Source organism: Psammomys obesus, unplaced genomic scaffold, assembly GCF_907164565.1.
Source record: "Psammomys obesus unplaced genomic scaffold, mPsaObe1.curated_primary_1811, whole genome shotgun sequence".
Classification (NCBI taxonomy): domain Eukaryota; kingdom Metazoa; phylum Chordata; class Mammalia; order Rodentia; family Muridae; genus Psammomys; species Psammomys obesus.
The window spans coordinates 985,936-1,007,592 of NW_026596345.1; the positions used below are offsets into that span (position 1 = coordinate 985,936).

General features: G+C 42.8%; 1 protein-coding gene across 6 annotated transcripts in view; it reads left to right on the forward strand.

The window, feature by feature from the left end:
* Elmo1 (engulfment and cell motility 1) overlaps positions 1-21,657 on the forward strand; it is a 517,373-nt gene that overhangs the window by 327,366 nt on the left and 168,350 nt on the right. Inside the window, exon 1 of one of the 6 annotated variants that reach the window (XM_055597236.1) lies at positions 16,710-16,727. The exons of the other annotated variants lie outside the window; for them this stretch is intronic. The gene's annotated coding sequence lies outside the window, so the exon portion shown is untranslated. Of the gene's footprint in view, positions 1-16,709; positions 16,728-21,657 lie in introns of those variants that run through there. 6 annotated transcript variants of the gene reach the window in all.

The following is a 21,657-nucleotide window of genomic DNA, read 5'->3' on the forward strand; positions in this document are numbered from 1 at the left end:
AGATCCTTTCCTAGTCTGTAGGCTGTCACTTTGCTCTGTTGACAGTATCCTTTGCTTTACAGAGACTTTTTATAAAGAACTTTAAGAGTGAAAGTATTTGTACTAGTTCATAATTTAAATCATCTTTAAATAAATGACCAAACTCAGGTCAGATTTATTAGTCCTTGAAAAATTGTCAAAATTGGGAATAGTCACTGAAGAAGCTGCTCATTGGTTCAATAATTCTCTTGTTTTTGTTCAGAAATATTCTCCAGAGCTAAGGTGTTCATTTGAAAAACTCTTGTGGTTGAATTTCACCCAGCATGCTCAGGGGCCCAAGTCCATGAAGTCTATTTCTCCTTGTTTTCTTGTCCTTGTAGCATTGCAGTTCCTCCCAGTCCTGTTCTTGCTACTTAGTTCCACTCAGACAGAAATAATATTTAATCCCAGGGTTCATAGAATGGCTAGGATCCAGCCCCATGTACTTTTTCAAGGAGGAAGGAAGACACACATGTCAAAGGAAGAATTTCCTCAGGAAATTCCACAGTTGCAATGGGGCATCCTCAAAGCAAACCAGGCCCTCTCTCTTTCGGGACTGTATATTCTGTGCTAAAATTGCCTCCCCAGACAGAGTTAAGTCCCAGTAAAGGCAGGCTACATATCAGCAACAAAAGTTTGATTTTCTTCTACTGAAGTCCAGTTAAGTTTATGATAAAAATGTTAGTCAGGCTCTGAACTTGGTTTCTTTGTCTGTCAAATAGGATATTGATTTTATTATTATTTTACCATGTAAGTAGCATACTTAAACAATACAGTATTTAAGCCATACAACATAGCCTGCTGTTACTTTTTTATAACTTAAGGACTTTGCATATAACAGTGATGAGAGTGTAATAGCTTCATATTGGAGGGCACAGTTAGCACTGTCTGGAGATATTTATAATTTTTATAACTGGTGTAGCATCATATTGGCATCCAAGTGGGCAAAGCCCAGGTAGCCCATGGACACCCTCAGTGACCTGGACAGTTCCCTCTCAGCAAGCATCAGTTGTGCTGAGGTTGAGTGACTCTGGTCTCACCCATTGAAGCAACTCTGCCAGAAACCTCACAGTATGAAGATTCAATTTGACAAGGCAAACCAGGCAATAAAGTAAAAGGATGTTTGTGACCAATTGTCATAGCATCATTTCAAACAGTTGACAGATGACCAATGGAAGTGGAGTTTGCTAATTTTAAGTTTTAAACTACATTGATTTGTGTGTGTGTGTGTGTGTGTGTGTGTGTGTGAGAGAGAGAGAGAGAGAGAGAGAGAGAGAGAGAGAGAGATTGGGGTCGATATCAGAGGACAACTTGTGGGAGTCCATTCCATCCACCATGTTTGTTCCTGGAATCAAGTTTGGTTCATTAGCCTTGGTGACAAGAGTCTTAACCTACTAAGCCATCTTGTTAGCCTCTGTTTAAAGACTTAAGGAAAAAAAATCACTGTTTCCTTTCTAAAACATCTGTAATACAAAATCTTTCTTGGGGTTGCTTAATCAATAGCCTGAAGTAACGGCACAAAGATCTCCTACAGATGAATAGAAAATTTCAGGTTTATGCAGTAAAGTCCATATACTTTATTTAGAAAAACACACTTTTTTTGGTGGAGATATGATCAGGAAGATGTATAGCTGTGGTTCAGCCAGAATTACCATACTTGGAAGATCTCCTGTATTAATCCCATAGGAAACAAATGACAGGTGGATAGCTTAGCTCCATCTGCTTCCTTGAATAAATGCTCTCTTTGGTATGTTGAAATTTTCACCAGCCTCTTGGAGGCTGACCTGTTGTTCTTGCTTCTTTAGAACTTTTTGTGGTCACTCTGGCTGCTCTCTTGACAGTTTCAAAGCTCACAATGTTACATAAACATCAGCCAATAGAGAGGCGAGGCAGCAACAGGAAGGTAACGCCAATTAATGAGCTATTTCTGTCTTTAACAAGCTCCCCATCCCCAAGTTAGCCTCTAAAATGAAATGCCAGGTTATTTGTATTCAGCAAACATACAGTGCAGCGAGTGTTAAAGGCTGGAGACAGAAGGTAGATGAGCCCCTGTAGACATGCACTTCGGTGGCTCCACTCTTGCCCTTTCTCCTCTGCAAATTAGATAAGCAACAGTAGCAACTGCCTAAGATAAAGACCTTTTAAAAGCCTGGTGTTTGATTTATCCTGGGTTATAGTTTCCTTTGACAGGAACCCATGGCTTGTAAACAGTGCAAGAAGTTCCCGTTTCATCAGTGAGCACACAGTGAGTTCCCGTCATCTTCCAGTCTCCCCAAAGCTTGAAAGAATCTTGCAAACCCATTTGTGCTTTGTACTGGGATTGTTTAGCATTCCCAGGTTCCCTTTATAAGATCAGAAAGTGAACTGTTATGGCAGCTGTAACTGTTCCAGAAACCTCCTTGATCTTCCACAGGTCTGTTTGTCAGTCTGAGACAATCTGAGCAAGGTACATATTGTTGCTTTCCCTTGATCCCTCTGTGAGTTGCAGAGCATTAGGGGTAACTGCAGACACTGGCTTTGTCCTTTGATTGCCTCACACTTTGATTCCTTTTGCCTTGCATTGTTTTCATCATTCTTGTTCACCCATTTGATTCATCAGTGATTATTAAATATCAAAACACAGAGCTTCAACCTCTGGTCTAATGAGAGCAGCCACAGTGGGATTCTTTCCTAATCTAACCCAAAACCCTGGCTACCGCTCTGAGAGGGACATTTCCATGCTGTCATTCTTCAAAAAGTAGATCACCCAGAGAGGCCTGGGCCCTTCCACTTTTCCTCACATTAGTAAGAGCTAATATCTTGGGACTCCTTGTGGGGAAAAGTACAAAGAATGGTTGATATTTTTGGTGGAGTTATCTATGTTGGTCTGATTTCTAACAAACCTGATTTTATATTTATAGAAACGGTTTCTCTTTTTCCAAAGCTGACCTTGAATAGTCTTAGAACTGTACATAATTGCAGGGCCATCATGCAGAATCTATAGTTTTTAAGGTGATGAGGAAAATGTAGGTGACAGGAAAAGAGCAGCTCGCTCTGGGCTTGTTCATATTTGCTGAGCAAGGGAATTTGGGTAGCTATAACGCTTAGGACTGCTTTAGGTCTGAGGTGGGTGTGCATGTGGGCATTCTCCACTTATGGTTTCTTCCCATGAGACCACCATGGGGTGGAGCACAGATCCTGGAAGCTGCAGGAAGGTCATATCAAAGTGACCAGAAAGGTTTACGTCACCCCTCAGAGCCCCTGAGAGGGGAATAATTTTGAATCTCATAGTCCCCGTCAAGAAAACTGTGAAGTATGTAGGACATGCACTCTGCAGCATTGCATATGAGATGCCCATGGCTCTTTCATAAGCTTTAGCTACGGTAGGGAATCTGGGGAGGAGGATTACTGACTGTTTGCCTTTTCTCCTGCCCTTTTCTGGGATGAGGCACTGCATAATCTATATAAGAACATACATTTTTCTCCTTTGCAAATATGTGATACTTTATATCTGCTACACTAAAGTTTCCTAGAAAAGAAAGGAAAGAGAAATTGCCATTGGGCGAAAGCAGTAAGCAAGGAATAGAAAAACAGTCTGAACTAATAGAATTTGGGGAGGGGTGGGGCATTGTTTATTTGTTTGTTTTAATAAGGCCACATCCTAAGTTTGGAACAGTAAGTACATGAAACAAAATATTTAATATTAATACAACATAGATCTAAAGAGAAACAGGAAGGTAGCCCAGAGACCATCATACCTTACGCAGAGTTTTTGCCTTGATTGACTGCTGTAAGATAGTTTGTTGCATTTGTTACCATTAATAGTAGCTTTATTTAATATGTTTGTGACCATTAATAATAGCTACATTGAGTAAGGCCACACTCCGTTTTTATGTTCTGCTCTTTTCCTGTTCCTAGGTCAGTCACTGATTTACACTCACTCTCAGGTTGTAGTGTGAGTCTGTGGATCAATTGGTTATTCTTTCCACAGGTCTTTATTGATCTCTCCAGTAAAGCATTCAAGGCCTCACCCTGATTAATAATAGCACCTCTATCCCAGAGCTTAGCTGCAAAACCTAGGCAACACATATCACAGAGGAGGCAGAGCAAATGACAGTGTTAACTATATTCATGCACATCACTCCTACCTTTGTTTTTTAATTTATACATACTGATCTTACATATATTTTACAAGTATTTTTAACCATTTTGTTACCATTAAATATTTTTGATGCTTAAGTTTCAAAATGAGTTCATATCCATAGCAGCTGGTATTTAATTGAAATTCAGGAATAAGCCTTGGAGACAGGACCAAAAAGATAGTGTGTGTTTCCTTTTTTTTCTAATTTTAAACAGTCTGTATCCAGCATAACAATAAGAATGCAAGTGTCAACTATAGGATAATGTCATACTCGTATTTAAGGAAAGAGTAAAGAACTATATCCAAACCCCAGCTTTGCATAACTCAGAAAAATAAACCTTCATAAGGGGTTTTAAATGAACTATGAAATCAAGAGGAGTCATCAGATAGCTTAATAATTGTAACTCTTTCACCCAAGAAGTGATATTGCCTCAACATTAAGCTACACGTATCAGCCAACAGATCCTAAGTCAGACTGTGGCCATGCCTTTATGATCTGTTTGACTTTGCAAGTGTGTGGCGGTTGGGGGAGGGAGTGTGCTCACTGCCGTGAGCTCATCCATATACAGTGTGCAGGATTAAAGAGTAAACAGCTGAGAGAGGAGAGACTCAGCTCATGGAGTCTGTATTCTGATCTCTTGGGCTGTATCTCGATGGATGACTACTTGACACTTGGCGGCATCCAGAGCCAGCGAGATCAAAGGAAAAGTGCGAGGGATATGTTTGGACATGGCATGATCAGAGATGTCTTTCTTGCACTGTGACGCCTAGCAGGAGGTCAGAAGAGGTAGGAGCAGAGTCGCTTAGAAACCATTGATCTGAGGTCCAGAGCCAGGATCTGCTTTATTAGCATGTACAGAGCAGGACCAGGAGTTAGGGCAGCCAGAGACAAGGTGTGCAGCTGGTGGGCCAAGACCGAGGTAAGCATTTGTGATTGTTTTTCTGAGTAAGAGTGGGAACCTTTGTGAGGCAGGGTGGCAGAAACATCATTTTATTAATATTGTAGAAGGATTACATAGAAGGAAGGGTGAAGCTACAGTTAGGAACCCCCATCAGTAGGAGGTGAGACAGTTTGGTTTCAGGTGATACTGGCAGGTGGTATTTATTTTTTAATTGTATGTGGCATTGGGGACACAGATGCTTCAAGGTCTTTGATCATTTTGATTAGGAACAAAGGATAGATGGATGCCAGAGAATGGGAAGGAAAAGTGTCGCCCTTGATGGTGAAGTCAGACCCTTTGAGTGGAGATGTTAGCAGGTAATCAGGTCTGTACTGGGCTAGAGGGAGAGGACTCTTGATCCATGGGCTTGGATGAGAGCTCATTACCCAAAGTGGGGATACAAATAGAGTGCAGGCCTGCCCACAGGACTTCTTCTGAGGTTCAGAGTAGGAGGAGGAATCGGTGAAGCAGACAACTAAACCAGAGGGTGGGACTACTTACCTGCAAAGAGAAAGGTGATTACTGGTTCAAACACTGGTGTAGGCAGATTCACCATGCACCTTATGTTTGGGAGTGGAGAGATGATGGGAAAGTCGGGACTGTTCCATTTTCAACCAATCATAGTATTATCACATGCCTGTAATTTTGTGGGGATTAATGGACAATGGAGGCTGACTGTTGGTACAGTTAATGTTCTGTTCGTGTCAGCTGCTCTCACAGAGTAAAGTTCAGACATCATGTTCATATGTGGTAGCCATTCTGAGACTCCTGGTGATGTGGAGGCAAAGGCAGGCTGTTGCCATCAGTGTCCATGTTTGTCAGTGAGGATGCTCAGAGAGGCTGGGGTACCAATTCAGTCCATGTCCTCCCTGACCACTTCATACCAGCCTGAAAACTAAAACTAAAACAAACATATTTATTATACTTCTTCAATTAAAAAAAAATGGGTGGGTTTTTGAAGTTTCTCCTCTTGAATTGTTTAACGTTTTTTAAAGAATATGAGTAACTCCTTGTCCACGTTGGAACAGAATAAGAGAGGGACTCTAACTTTAAGAACAAGAGCTCTGAGCTCTGTGCTTAGAGCAAGCTGCAGAGCCAGCCTTGATGCCGTAGGTGCACCTTCTCTGGCAGCTGCAAGACACAAACACATGTTTCAATCCTGACTATGTAGGGAGCCCCTGGAGAACATTGAAACGATGCTACTCTTCTGACTCTGCCTTCAGCTTTCTGACTTCATTTATTTAGCATTAGGACCAGATAGCATGATGGTTTTCGAAATTCAGTTTTTTCAGATATGGTTTCCACATGATGATATGTTCTCTTTTTTACATACAGTTGGGTTTTAGCAAATAGCAAACATTCAGGCCCTTGTGTCATGCCACACAGCCCTGTGCTGGTTACCGTCAGCCCCGAGGACCACTTCTCCATCTATCTGCTTGTGGCATTAGAATTTTTTGAAGTGTGTGAATGTGATACACAGACAGGAAGGAGGCCTTTACTAGCATGTTAGTGTGCATGGGGATGAAAGCTGCTGAGTTGTCTATCATCTAATCCTTATAATTGCTTTATGGCCATTAGTTGAGGGAGGACAGCTCTTTTGAGGTTTTGTTCTAGCATAGTGGTTCAAGGGAAGGAAAATGGGGTGAATGGGAAACCCTAAGGCATTGTCTAGGGAAGTACAACCTCCCACATCATCTACAGTGAACTAAGTGAAGGCACCATGCGACTGTTTGCCACAATACCATGGATTCCATGGTGAATCATGAGTATAGCACCTCTGCCCAAATGAGACTTATTTAAAGTGAGCAGAGATGGGCAGTGACAATCAATATATTCAGAAGGAAGATTGGGGAACATTGCACACAAAAGGGAAGGTATGGAGCTAATTTACATTTGGTGACCCAGAAGAGGTTCCTTCATCCCCTTTAAGCTGCAACTTGAGTGTCCCGAGGACAGCAGCCATGCAGAATTAAGGAATATTTCAGAATACACAATGGGAAATCTCAGTACCAGAAATGGTGTTTGTGAGAGTTAAGGCAGAAGGCAAGTCTGTGTGCCCAGTGAAGGGTAAACACAGCTTGGGGCAGGTAAGGTGGAAAGGCAGGCAGAGGCCACCTCTCCTGGGGCTTTCAGAACCATCAAAGAAGATTTCATATAAGTGAACAGGCCTATCATCTGATGCCGGAAAATAACCTGTGTGTTATGTTATGAAACAACCGTGGTACTATGTGAAGAATGTGCTGTGGGAGATTGGTTGAGAATAAGGAGATGCCCTTCCTGCAGTCTCTCCATTTCTAGGCACAGCAGTTTGTGCTCTTGAGCTCCAGAAGAATTCCCTCCAGGGCCCGAGTAGAACAAACAAGTAATCAAAGTTCATTTTGCCAGGTGAAAAGTGAAAATGGAAAGTAAATATGTCCTCCAGGGTAGAGCAGGCTGGGCAGAGAGGCAACAGTAGGGGACTCTCTCTGGTACCTGGATTTATAAGTTCTGATCTATTTCTTACCTGCTTGCTCATCCCAGAATGGTCTGGGCTAGTCTCATTCTTGGATAAGGGGGGTGGGGGGAGTATTTTAGAAGGTGTCCTTAACCACACTTCAGTCTATTATAATTAGATGCAAGAATAAATATAGGCATAATTACATAAAGGTGAGAAGTTAGTTGGGGAAAGGGCACTTAATGATGCCTTGCGGGTGGCCCTTGAAAGGCTCTTACTAGGATCCAGACCTAGTCTACAAAGACTGGCTTTTTTTTTTTTAATTTCTTTCTACCTTACTTTGCTCAGCTTGGCTCTCTCATTCCCAGTGTCCCTTTTAACCTTCTCTAATAAACCAGACTCTTTTGTTTTCTCCGCGACAGATAAGAGTGCGCCTGACTAATTGCTAAAGGAGGAGTTATGCTAGTAGGGCAGTGCATCCAGATCAGGAGACATGGCAGTGGCCTAAAGGGGTACTTTGAAGATGTGTTGCAGTGAGGTTTGGCCTCACTGGTGACGGAGTATGGTGTGAGGCACGAGGGTGTGTGGAATCCGAGATCGCTCAGATTTGGGCATCTGTAGTTCACTTGTGATAGGTCTCCACAGTCCTCACCACATAGAACCTGCATCTTTTCCATACGGATTTCCACCAACTTGGGATTCCAGCTTGCTGGGCCCAAGGCCAAGAAGCCACAGTCGTAATGGCACATGGCAGTTGAGCACCTTGGCTTTGGATTATGGTCTCCTGCATGTCAACACAGAGAGGAAGAAATCAGGCTCAGGGATTTCTTTGTGCCTAGCAGCATTAACTGTGCTATATATGGAAACTTGCAATTAATTACCACTATATACCGAAGAACATCTGCTTGTTTGGATTTTGTTCTTGTTTTTCTTTCTTTTGTATTTTTCAAAAGACATGGCCCTGCGTATGACTTTCTAATGCAGGAAACAGCAAAGTAGGAAACTCACGTTGCCAGCTAACGCGTAACTCTCTTCAATAAACTAGAGCTGTTCAGGAATATGTGAAAACAATTACATGCGCTATGAAACAAAAACCGTGAATCTCTTTACTTTAAAAAAGTGTAGTTAGCTTTGTGTGTTTCATCCAAACTGGGTATAAAATGCAGAAAATGTGTGTCCCATAACTGCGCACTCTGTGAACAGCCATTCATTCCTCCGCAGTCTGCTCCTGGGCGGGGCTGGGCTTCCACCTCTTACCTTGTGCATTTGCTGAAAGCTCACTACCGTTCATAGCTAGGCTGCTCTCACTTTTCCTTATCCCAGATTTAGCCAGTATTTTAGAGAATGCAACTTTATTTTAAAGATAGACATAGATACTTTTAAAAATTATTTTTGAGACTTTTGTTTATTTTTATTTTATATGTATGCGTGTTTTCCCAGCGTGTATGTTTGTGCACCATGCCATACATGTGCAGATAATGCCAACTGAGGACAACACATCCTCTGGAACTGGCATTGCAGATGGTTGTGGGTTGCTATGTGGATGCTAGGAAGAGAAGCCCGGGTCCTGTGAATGAGCAGCCAGCATTCATGACCACTGAGCCATCTCCCTAGGCCTCACGATGCACATATTTTAAACATATGTACAAAAATCATCATTTTTGTCTCTTTGGCCATCCTTTCCAAACAGCATCTCTACTTTGTTTCCCATTCATTCACTCTAGCTGCTGATACCTGGAAGTGAACCCTGGTAAAGCACAATACACACACAGGTGAGGAAGGACATATGAACTAGAAAATGATATACACAGAATCTACCTGCAATGACAGACTTTGGCCTTCTGATGAAGGCCTGCCAAGGAAGCCTCTAGGCCCTCTCTGCATTCCCCCACCCCACAGACCACTCTTACAGTCAACTGAGGAACCCACACTAGGTAATCCAGGTAGGCAGAGACCTTCCTGCTTATATTTCAGAGTCCTGTAATCTGTCTATGATGAATATGGCCTTCAGAAGTCTCAGGCTTATGGCTATAAAATGACAAATGGTAACATTAATCTTGGTGCTGTTTCCTTCCCCTGTGGTCATTACAGAGACAGTCAAGGTCAATGCAGCCGTATGACCCCAGCGCAGTCTTTCTTCCCCTTCACTGCAGAGTGTTGACCCTACCTATTATATGTATCATTTTTTCCCTCTCATTACCCAAATTCCTATTCCGGAGTAGATTTTAGAGGTGCAGAGTCCCAAATGTACAAACACAAGAGAGAGCTGTTTCTTCTCACTGCCGTGTAGAATGCTGCTCTTCACCTGTGTCCCGCCCTTCACTATAGAGAAACCTGTAAGGGGCATGAAGTAGCAAGGTATGGAAAACATGTACTACTTCAGGTCCGCAATCATGGTGCCTCTCCCAAGACCTACTGTAGACAGTGTCACCATCTGGGGGAGCAGGAGGGCTTCATCACCCTTAAACTTCTAAGTTATCAACTTGGACCCATGCCACTAGCAGCCACACCTGCTATATATTACTTTCTGTCTCTATTCGTGTTTTCGTCATTATGATTTCCTCTCCTTACAGATTCTTCTCTGTCTAGCTTGCATTTGCAAGAACTGTTTGTACAGAAGCACAGCTGTGTATGTCCCTAACAGAGTTGCCCCTACAACCATTACCCCAGAGATTGATGATAGGGAAGATGATCCTACGCTATTTCTTTGAGGATAATTTAATGTTTTGTGTATATTGAATCTTAAAACTATGTTGTCTGTGATCCCAGCACTCAGGAAGGCAGATGTAGGTGGATTTCTGTGAGTTCGAGGCCAGCTGGGTCTACAAAGAGAGTCCAAGACAGCTAAGGCTACACAGAGAAACTCTCTCTTGAAAAACAAAACAACAACAACAAAATACTACGTTGCCCACCACATCAGCTCCGACTGCCAAGTGGCTGTTTAAACAGGAATTAAGTTGAAATGGGTAAAAAGTTAAAATCCTGCCAGTCACACTTGAACTACGGCAAGTGTTTTACACACACACACACACACACACACACACACACACACACACACACACCAGCACATGCGTACTCAATCCACCTTGGAGATTTAGCAGGAAATGTATGCACTAACCCAAAATAAATAAAAAGTTCAAAGTGGTTTTTCATTTTACTTAGGAAAGACATTACATCGTTCTGATGCCCAGTGATGATGGGAGCATGTGTTCCTATGTGTGTGCATGGGTGCACGCACGCGCTGATGTGTGTGTATAAAACACTTGCCGTAGTTCAAGTGTGACCGGCTGGAGTATATACTATGTGTGTCTTCCTGTTTCTGGGATACCTCACTCACTCTTTTCTAGTTCCCACCATCTGCCTGCAGATTTCATGACTTCCGTGTTTTTAATTGCTGAGTAATATTCCATTGTGTAAATGTACCACAATTTCTTTCTCCTTTCCTTATTTGAGGGACATCTGGGCTGTTTCCAGATTCTGGCTATCAGGAATAGAGCTGTGACAAACATGGTTGAACAAATGTCCTTGTGTAAGTGAGCATACTTTGGATATATGCCTAGGAGTAGTATAGCTGGATCTTGAGATAGCACTATTCATAATTTTCTGAGAAAGCACCAGATTGATTTCCAAAGTGGTTGTACGAACTTATATATTCCCATCAGCAATGGAGGAGGGTGCCCCTTTCTCCACATCCTCTCCAGCATGTATTGTCACTTGAGTGTTTGATCTTAGCCTTTCTGATGGGTAAAAGGTGAAATTTCAGGGTCATTTTGATTTGCATTTCCCTGATGACTAAGGACATTAAGCATTTCTTTTAGTGTTTCTCTGCCATTGAATATTCCTTTATTGAGAATTCTCTGTTTAGCTCAGTACCCCATTTTTTAATTGGATTACTTGATTTGTTGCCGTTTAACTTCTTGAGTTCTTTATATATTTTGGATATTAGCCCTCTTTCAGATACAGGGTTGGTGAAGATCCTTTCCCAGTCTGTAGGCTGTCGTTTTGTTCTGATAACAGTGTCCTTTGCTTTATAGTTGCTCAGTCCTCATTCAGAAAGGCAAACAGGATAGACATTGGAAGAGGGAGAAAACAAGGAACAGGATAGGACCCTACATCAAGGGTAGGACCCTACCACAGAGGGCCTCTGAAAGACTCTACCCAGCAGGGTATTAAAGCAGATGCTGAGACTCAAACTTTGGGTAGCCAAACTTTGGGTAGAGTGCAGGGAATCTTATGAAAGAAGGGGGAGAGAGAAAGACCTGGAGGGGACAGAAGTTCCACAAGGAGAGCAACAGAACCAAGAAATCTGGGCCCAGGGGTCTTTTCTGAGACTGATACTCCATGGGCCATGCATGGAGATAACCTAGAACCCCTGCACAGATATAGCCCAGGGCTGTTAAGTCTCAAAGGGTGTTCTCTAGTAAGGGGAACAGGGACTGTCTCTGACATGAACTCAGTGACTGGCTCTTTGAACACCTCCCCTTGAAGGGAGGGGGGACATCCTTACCAGGACATAGAGGAAGACAATGCAGCCAGTCCTGATGAAACCTGATAGGCTTAGGTCAGAGTGAAGGGGAGGAGGACCCCCCCATCAGTGGACTGGGGCAGGAGCATGGGATGAGGAGGGGCCTATGAGAAGAAGGGAGGATGAGATTGGGAGGGGACGAGGGAGGGGGCTACAGCTGGAATACAAAGTGAATAAATTGTAATAAATAGAAAAATAATTTTTAAAAATCTCCAAGAATTTGATCACATGAGGAGAGGAATTTATGTCAGTAAGTAACATTCAAAAATGTATTTATCTAAACTGTGTGGATATTGTGAGTGTTGTCAATGCTTAGGAAGCAGAATGAAGTGCATTCTGGGTTACTGTCAGCTGGGCTCAAGCTAATGAGAAAATTTTTCCATAAGGAACCATGCAGGATGGGCATAGAATTTTGCTTGCTTATTTCTCTCATGATGACGTAGAATAGTCATACAATCTCCTGCAATGGATATTAACACTTGGGCAGCTGGAAAGCCAAATAGCTTTCCTTGTCGTCTGCTTCCAAAGAAGGCAGCTCTTTGGATTGGTGATTCTCTTCTCCAGTTCTGTGGAGAAAGGGCCAGACACAGTGCTAAGCGCCTTTCTACTTAAGGCACTGTCCACACAGCTGGCCCCAGAGCGCGCTGCTCTCTGAAAGGAGCCCACCGACGTGGAAGCTGCATGTCTTTTGATCTGTGACCCGGAGTCAGAGTAACAATAGGGTTTCAGAGGACAGAAGCCACATGGGTCTTCCTAGAAAAGAACACCAGCATTTTGGAGCAAATTAAACCACTTACTGCAGGCCACAGCATGTCATAATCTGTGTCCTGCTCTTCGGATAGGTATATGATGTAACGTGTCATTCATTTGTCGGCCTGTGTAGATCCCTATGACTGCCCGTGTGAATTATACTACAGCTATTTTTAGCAGCAGTAATTCATTCTATTAAGTGTTATTTGGAACCTTTGCCATTTCTCTGAAGATAATATGTAAGTCCCTCCCCCTGTCCACATACTTCACCCGGTACATATGTTGAAGGCTAAACCCACAAAACAATAGCATCTGAAGACAAAGCCATTGGGAGGCAATTATTATAAGTTTAGATGAAACCACGCATCACAATGAGATTTATAAAGAGACGACAATGTGTACTTTCTGCCTCTCTCCATCACCATGTGAACACACAGCAGGACGGATGCTGTGTGTATGGGATGGAGAATGTATGCCCTTGGTAGAGTGCTTGCTGAGCTGGAAAAAGGCTCTCCACAAAACCAGCTATCTGCAAGCTAGGAAGAGAGTCCTTTCAAGCCCCAAATACACTGTCACATGAAGCTGATACAGGAAATCTAACAGCATATTAGAAGGTAATCTCCAATCAAGGAAGACTCTTGCCATTTGTTGTTTCTAGTTGAGAATGGAAATGGAAAGAGAGAGTTCTCTGAGAATTCAAAGTTTAAGTGATGTTTAGTGTTCAGGAAAAGCAGCATTTTCATGCTAATAAGGGAAAGACATGAAAAAGCCCAAAGGATGCTAATGTGAACATCCTCTGTGATACTGGCGTGGACCTAACCCTTCCCATTCAGAGCCATCTAATAAAGTAAAAGCAGTAGTTCTGGGGGCTGAGGGCACAACCTGGATACAGTGTCAGGGTTTTAGGAGCTTGCATAAATGGGTCTGAAAGCAGCAGCATCCAAGGGGGAAAAGAACACAGGACTGTTTAGAATGTGTTCACGTGAGATGGGAGCCAAGTATGTAAAGAGAAAAGTCAATCATGTTTTAAGCCGAGAGGCACAAGAGCCAACAGAAGGGAAGAACATAGCGCAGGTGAGATGGCGGCTTCAGATTGGCTATTCCTGAGGGGCTTGTGATAGAGGCTTGTCTTGTTTGGCTCTCAATCTAGCTGTGTATACTAGTTCTTTGACAGAGAAACCCAGGACTATGGCAGACAGTAAAGGAATGTGTCTTAAGATACGGGAATAAGACGTGGCTAGAGCAGATGGCTCTATTCTAATCTTTAGGATGGGGTGCTGTGGGGGTCAAGGAAATTGGACCTCTATAACCTAGTTTAACATATGTATGTTGGGGATTGGTAGCCAGAAAATATCCCTCTACCCTAAACTGGCTCAGGGTGTAGAGAATGGTGGTCAGAGCTTGTATGTGTACCCAAATGTGGGCAGTGATAGGCGGTGGCCAAAACATGTGGATCTAGCCTAGTCTTGTGTGTGTAATAGTCAAGCAAGTGGACCACCCTAATCTGTTGTAGGGTGGGGGAGATAGCTGCCATGGGCAGAGGGGTCCCTCTAAACTGGTATGTGCTTAAGCTGAGGTGTGGTCTCCGCAGACATACATGTACTCCCAATTGTAATTTCCAGGTGCGTTATTCAAATGTCTGAAACAAACAAACAAACAAACAAAAAAACCTTACTTGTCTACGATTTCTGTAGGTCTTTTATTCAATGTTAATCTTTCCCGAGGAGGCTTTGCCTGCTCTTACTAGCCATGTCTTAAAGTCAGGCGTTCGTGATTCTCCATGTACATATCAGTATCATCTACTTAGACAAAGCACCAGTCACCTAGAATGCAGTTTTGATTGGTGAGCAGTCTGGCCAATGAGAGATTCTGTGTGTTCTGCCCCAGAACTGTTACTTTCCAGCCAGTTCTCCACCAGGCCTTCTGTCCTCATTACCAGTCACCTGCGGAAGGCTTCAAGCCTGTGTTGTTCCACAGTACAGTCTGAGGCACTGCCTCATAAGTCCTTGGCTGCCGGTGGCAACAATCTACTTGTTTCTATAGCTATAAGGGTGAGTGGACAGACTTGCCTGGGACCCAGGGAGGGAGTGGTCGATCGGGTTTTTGATGATTCAAGTAAGAAAATGCAAATGTAACTATCCGTGTGGAATATGCTTTTAAGGATATTGAAAATGGCAGGAAATCCTGTGTGACTGTCTCGTGTGGCACATCGGAACTGCTGGCATCAGATACATTTTTTTTTTTTTTTGAGAAACGACTTCACTGCAGATTTCCTTTTGTTAAACATTAAAAGGCATGTTCTACCCTCTGCCGTGGAGACCTGCCAGGTCAAGTGTTGGGGTTTTAACTCATGGGTACAGAAACCTTCCGTAAATTAATAATAATTATTATATTAGTAGAAGCACATGGGTTATTCTGCCCTAACCCACTGGGGTTTACTGGCAGTAGCACCCTTCATTTTTTTTCATTTCATCCTGGCTTTCCTTGTGCCTAGACTTCTATGATGTTGACAAACTCTGGCTGTAAGGTGACCTTTGTTCCATTTATTTTTCTCTTCCACATAAAAGTTACTGGAAATCTGTTTTGATTACCTCCTGATATGATGTCCAAACCTTGGTGATATCACCAGTGGCTCACCAGACGTGTGGCATAAGCTTCATCGAATTTCAAAGTCTTGTGTCTTGTTTTAAAAGAAAATTCAACAGCTAAAATATATATGTGGCTCTCATTTATGGATTTTTCTCTTGATTTTCTTTCATTGCTAGATTTAAGCTCAAATTATAACCACCCTGGCATTTGTTTGCAATCAGACTTCTCTAGAGGGACTGCTGATAGATAATTTTTTAAAATAGATTCTTTTCTCATAGAATACATCTGGAGCAGTTTCCCCTCCCTCAGCTCCCAGCTACACCCATCACCTCCCTTCTAACCCAGATTCATTCTCTGTCTGTGTCCTCTTTAGAAAAGAGCAGGCCAACAAGAGACAACAAGCAAACATGACAAAAACCATACAGTAAGATAGGGAGAAAGCCCTCACACCAGTGCTGGAGAAGGCATCTCAAGAGGAGAAGAGTCTGAAGCACAGGCAAACAAGCCAAAGACACACCTGCTCCCACAGTTAGGAGTCTCACAAAAACACCAAGCTAAAAGCCAAAACTGGTATGCAGAGGACCAGGTGCAGACCCATGCAGGCCCAGTGCTTGTCTCTTCAGTCTTTGTGAGCCATTATGTGCCCTGCTTGGTCAATTCAGTGGGCCATGTTCTCATCCTTTATACTCCCTGGCTACTGCACTCTTCCCACCCCTCTTCAGTGGGATTCTCAGAGCTCTGAGTTGAAGGACCTGATGGAAACCTCTGAATGTTGTCTTGTTGTGGGTTTCTGCACCCTCTCCCATCTGCTGACAGAGGAAGTGTCTCTGATGATGTTTGCGCAAGACACCAACTAGGAGTATAACAGAATATAATTAGGATCGTTTCTTTTCTCTTTCTTTATTTCTCTCTCTCTCTCTCTCTCTCTCTCTCTCTCTCTCTCTCCCCAGTCCTGTTTTGTTATACCCTAGGTCTCTGGCCTATCCAGTCTCCCATTCTTAGCCATCCAAGCAGTTTCTGGCAATATGGGTTCCTTCTACTGGAATGGGCCTCAGGTGAAGTCAGAAATTGGTTGGCCACTCCCAAAGTTCAGGCCCTCCTACAAGTTCTTGCCACCACTGCCTCAGCACATCTTGCAGGCAGGACAGACTATAGGTCAGTAGTTTCATAGCTAGGTTGGTGGCCAGGCTCCAAGCACACATCAGATCCACCTCTCCATATTCAGTGCGCTTGTGGACATTGTCCTTGGCAGTGGAACTCCCTGGCAGTTTGCAGAGCCCAACCTTCTGTCCTGGCATCAGCCTGGGTTGTTCGGGGCTCTCCATGAGGCACTCTCAGCCAACAACTCAGGTATGTAATTTTCTACAAGCTGGAATGATGAAATTTAATAGGTTCAGTAGCTTATGTTTATCTTTTCAGAATGCCAAAACCAGGATTTGAGAAGGGCAGGATTTCTCCCTTCAAGCCTCCCTTCTTGGCTTATGCACAGTCTTCTTCCTGAGTCTTTATGAGGAGTTTCCTTTGTACCAGGGTTCTTACCTCCTTCTCCTATTAGAACACAAGTCACATTGTATTAGAATGTTACTTTTTTTTTCTTAATCATCCCTTTACAGGCTCTATCTCCTATCTAGGGGAGGAAGAGGGGTTAGGGATCTGGAATCTAACCTATGACTTTCAGGAGCCATAACTCTGTTCATGTTATTATACATCTTGTGTCTCCACTCTCTTAACTGTGTGAGGTGTTAGGTAATTAAGTGCCTCATCCTCTAAACATACGCCTATTTTGCGTCAGGTCAGAGTTATGACTTGGGCCCTCTCATGCTCAAGGCAATTATTCTACACATCGCTGCTCTCACCTGAAATCTGCCTCAGAGTTATGCCTGGATTGTTGTGTCTTCCCTTTACTGCCCAGTGTGCTTGCTCAGCACCACTCAATACTCTATGCACCAGTTCCTTCCTGCCTTGGGGGCCAAGCAGTCATTCAATTTCTGTCCCTCGTGTGTCTTCTCAGCTTCTCTAATATTACTTTCCCTGGCACCAAATCATGGACAAGATTTGTCCTTTAATTGCCCCCCCCCCGACCCTTTTCTTTCCTCATGTATTCATAGGTACTTATCCCATTATACCCTTGCTTCCCGGGAATGGACATTTCAGCCTTGAATGGGGAATGCTGACTTGCAATTCCTGTGCAATCCTGTGCCTGTGAGGTTTTCATTCACTAAGCATGTGTTTTAGGTACTGGGCCTTGCTTCATTTTCCCTCAGCATCCCTGAAAGGAAAGCATTACTTTCATAAAGCTCTTTCCTCCCGAAAAATTCAGAGTTCTGTGAGCGTGATCTCTGTGTGCAGTATACCTGTAGGTGAGTAGGTGGCAGGTATTTTTACCCCATTTTATTAAAGCAGAGAGTCTGCTGCTCGCCTGGAAGGCCAAGGAGCTCGCCCGGAGCCAGTCTCAGCTCTGCATGTTTCATCCACCATCATCAGCTCACTCCAGACAAACAGAAGAGATGATAGACAGAGCATATCCTTCGCAGAGAATAGATACACATTCAGTTAAGCTTCTGGGGAACAGTGACCCTAGAATTGTGCAGTATGAATGTCAGTGGAATCTCAGATGAGCTTGCCTAGGAAATTGCTCAGAAAGAACAATGCACTCAGAGCTATGAATTAAATGGATTAGAGCCCACCTGTCTTTCGATGCAATTCAAATACCAGTTCTGTAGAAACAAACCTCTCTCTCCTGGCTCTGAATCCTTTATCAGTTTTTCTTTTGTGGTACACTTGTTCCTGTTACCTTGATTTTGCTTTCTCTAATATTGTTTACCCATGATCAGCAATGCTCCAAAAATATGAAGTAGAAAATTACAGGTGCCAGGGAGATGGCTCAGTTGGTAAAATGCTTGTCATGCAATCATGAACACCTGAATTCACATTCCTAGCATCCATGTGAAAGCTAAATGAGGTGGCACACATCTGTAACTCTGAGATGGGGGTGGGAGGAAGGCACAGAAACAGCCAGGTCCCTGGAGCTTGCTTTCTTGCCAGCCTAGCCAATCAGTGTGCTCCAGGTTCCGTAAGCTATCCTGTTTCAAAAGAACAAGGTGGAGAACAATGAAGAAAGGTAATCTGTCTTCTGGCCTTCACACATATGTGCATAAACATGTCTGAACACTCCCTTCCAACACATAGACGCACACAAACATTTACATACACTACACAAAAATATAACGCATAGAAAAAAATTTCAGAAATAGATATTGAAAGATTATTAAATCACACACTGTCAATAGTAACAATTATAATTTGTAGCATCCCAGTGCTTCCTCCCTAGCATTTTCCCTTTGCTCAGTGAATCCTTACTGTATATGCTATCCTCACATCAGTCATGTAGTCGCTCTTTCAGTTGTCAACTTCACTGGCATGGTGTCACAGTGCTTGTGTTCAGAATAAGCTTTGTTTTCCTTACTCGTGGCCCAAGTCACTAAAGCTAAAAATTGGGATGCTTCCTTTAAGTGAAAGATTAAAGTCCTTGACTGTATTACATATATGTGCCAAAAGAAAACATACAGTATCTGCATAGTTTAATAGCATCATTGTCCTCAGGTTCCTACCAGGGTCATGGGACGTGTCCCTTGCTAATAAAGGGGAGTTTTTATAGCTCATTGTACAGTGTTGTTACTCATCTGCATAGAGTCCGTTCCACTTTCACATGTGTGGCTAAACACCCAGAAATGTTTTCTGAATTGGAATGAAAGGAATTGATCTCTAGCATTTTAACTGTCATCTTGTTGAGAGGTCACGAGTCTCTTGAAAGGCATTCAGAAGATTGCTTAGTTTGTCCTCTCTGCCGCCTCACTGCTCGACTGTAGTGAAGACTTGGGTGTCCTAGACAGGAGAGTCTGATCCAACCAGCCACTGTATCACCAGCTTCTCCCAGAGCAGCAGCTGTCAACCTGCATGGGGAGCGCTGGGTTTGCCTTTACCTCCCGCAAGCTTTCCCTTCGGATGGACACAGCAGAGTGCCCACAGCCAGGTACTGAGCTCCCAGGAGAATGGGGAGCAGCAGTGGATGGCTCAGGCCTCCAAGCATCTCTGCTGCTTCAATAAAAGGTGCTTTAAATAGCACTGCCTGTTAAAAATAAGTACTGCCAATTCTCAAGCTGCCCCTGTGTTTCCCTTTCCCTTGGATGTTTTTCATGATGCTAGTAAAGTCTGAAAAACATGGATAATAGAGAGGAAAGGAGAGAAAACTCTTTTTGTCATAAGCGTGAACCATGAGTCATCCTTGCTGATTCACCTTGAACATATAAAGGAAGCCAATCAGCAGGGAGCAGTGTAATGGGATGTTTCCAGTGACTCATGCAAAGAGGAGCCTGAAGCAAACCAAACAAGTATATTTTTAAATATGGGAGTCAACATTTCCTAGGACAATAGGAAGGTGCGTCCTACACACTTGCTGGCTTATTTTAAGCCAGGCCCTGAAATGTGTGGGCATGGTCTCCACAGAATCTTCTCTGGTGGTTGTGTTTTGTTTCTCTGTGTTTAAAGGGGGGTGTTCAATGATTAGCCAGCACTAGCAGGAATGCAATACTCTAGGGCAATATGTCCACACGAAGAGATGTAGAACTTTCTAATGTTGGGACTCCACTGACTTTGCTCCTCTGCACAGAGGCTACTTCGTGTGTGTCTAACTCTGCACTCTACATGACAGAAAAGCAACAGTCCAAGCCCCAAGATGCTTAGAATTTCTAAAGAGGGACACAGGAAGAAAAAATAAGTAGAGTTTGAAACTTGGAAAACGTGTGTGATGGAAACACTTAGGAAGATCAGCCTATGGCAGTGGGTTAAAGAGACTGGCAAGAGGCAGACATGACACCAGCTTCTGGGAGAGCCACACTTACTGCTGCTGAAGAAGGCAGCAAAGTGAATAAAGTTGCCTAAGGCAGATGGAAAAGCCAATGTGTAAGTCAAGAAGTTGGGTAAACACTTTCTAGGGCTCATTCTATTATCTTTGAAAGGCTCAACTTTCTTATTTCTATCTAGAAAGCTCATTCTAGAAATTTTAGTTTTTGAAACCTGTAGTCTGTCTCCCCTCTTGAAAGTTCTCTATCCCAGGGACCTTTACTCTTGTCCTAACCTCTATGAGTAATCCAAATGAAACACACATATTTGATGCTTCAAAGCTCATGTCTACATATGGGAAAAATATGCAGTGTTTGTCTTCTGGACCCACTCAGGATGATTGCTTCCAATTGCATCAACTTATCTGCAAGTTCTATAATTCCAATGAAGTCTGGATAGTTCCAGCCTGGATTATATTTGTTGGACAGGTTTTTATGGGATAGTCTTGATTATGTTAATTGAAGTGGAAGGCTTGCCCACTGTGAATGGTACCATTGATGGGGAAGGGGATCTTGTGTCATGTAAGACTAGAGGATGTGAGCAGAGGACTAACATTTATCAGTTAATTCACTGCTCTGTGCTCATCACTATGGATGTAATATGACTAGTTCATTCAAGTTCTTGCCACTTTGATTTCCCTGCATGGGCTATAAACTGGAATTGTAAGCCAAATAAACCTACTCTCCCCTCTCTAAAAAAGGAAAAGAAAAAGAAGAAATAAAAAGTAAAAACTAGACCTGAAATTGGCTCACTAAAGGTTTGGCAGGGTCCACATGGAGAAGAATAAGAATAAGTTAAGAGTTTACTAAATTTATTACAATATATTGAATGAGTTTATGTTCAAAGAGAGAATGTTTCTTTGTCTCTCCCATCCTTATATCTGTGCTTTTGCCACTTGTGGAAACTTGTTAACAGAATGGAGTTTTTGGGTTAGGGAAAAAGAGTAAACAACGTAATTTACATTTTAACAGAGGAAATAAGATGAGAAAAACGTTTAAACCTTCACATAAATATTACCTACTCAACTTGAATTCCCATTTTTTTATTAACTTCAGTGTTCCAGCACAGCCTGTTGTCCCCTGGCCATTTGCTAATTAGTCTACATGGCGTATTCTGATATTATATATAACACATTTTTCAGTTCAAAACAAGGGGGATACAGATACTTTTGGGGGAGGAAGCACTATGATGTTAAGACAATTCATGAGTCTTGAAGAACTTCTAGCAAGCTGCTGCAGTAATCCTACACAGAGACGATAGTGACATTCAGGACTGAGAGACAAATCTATAAAAGTGGATGGATTGTTAATATACCTCATAGTGAGAACCAACCATTTTTTATGTCGAAATATTATAAATAAAGAGGAATACAAAATAA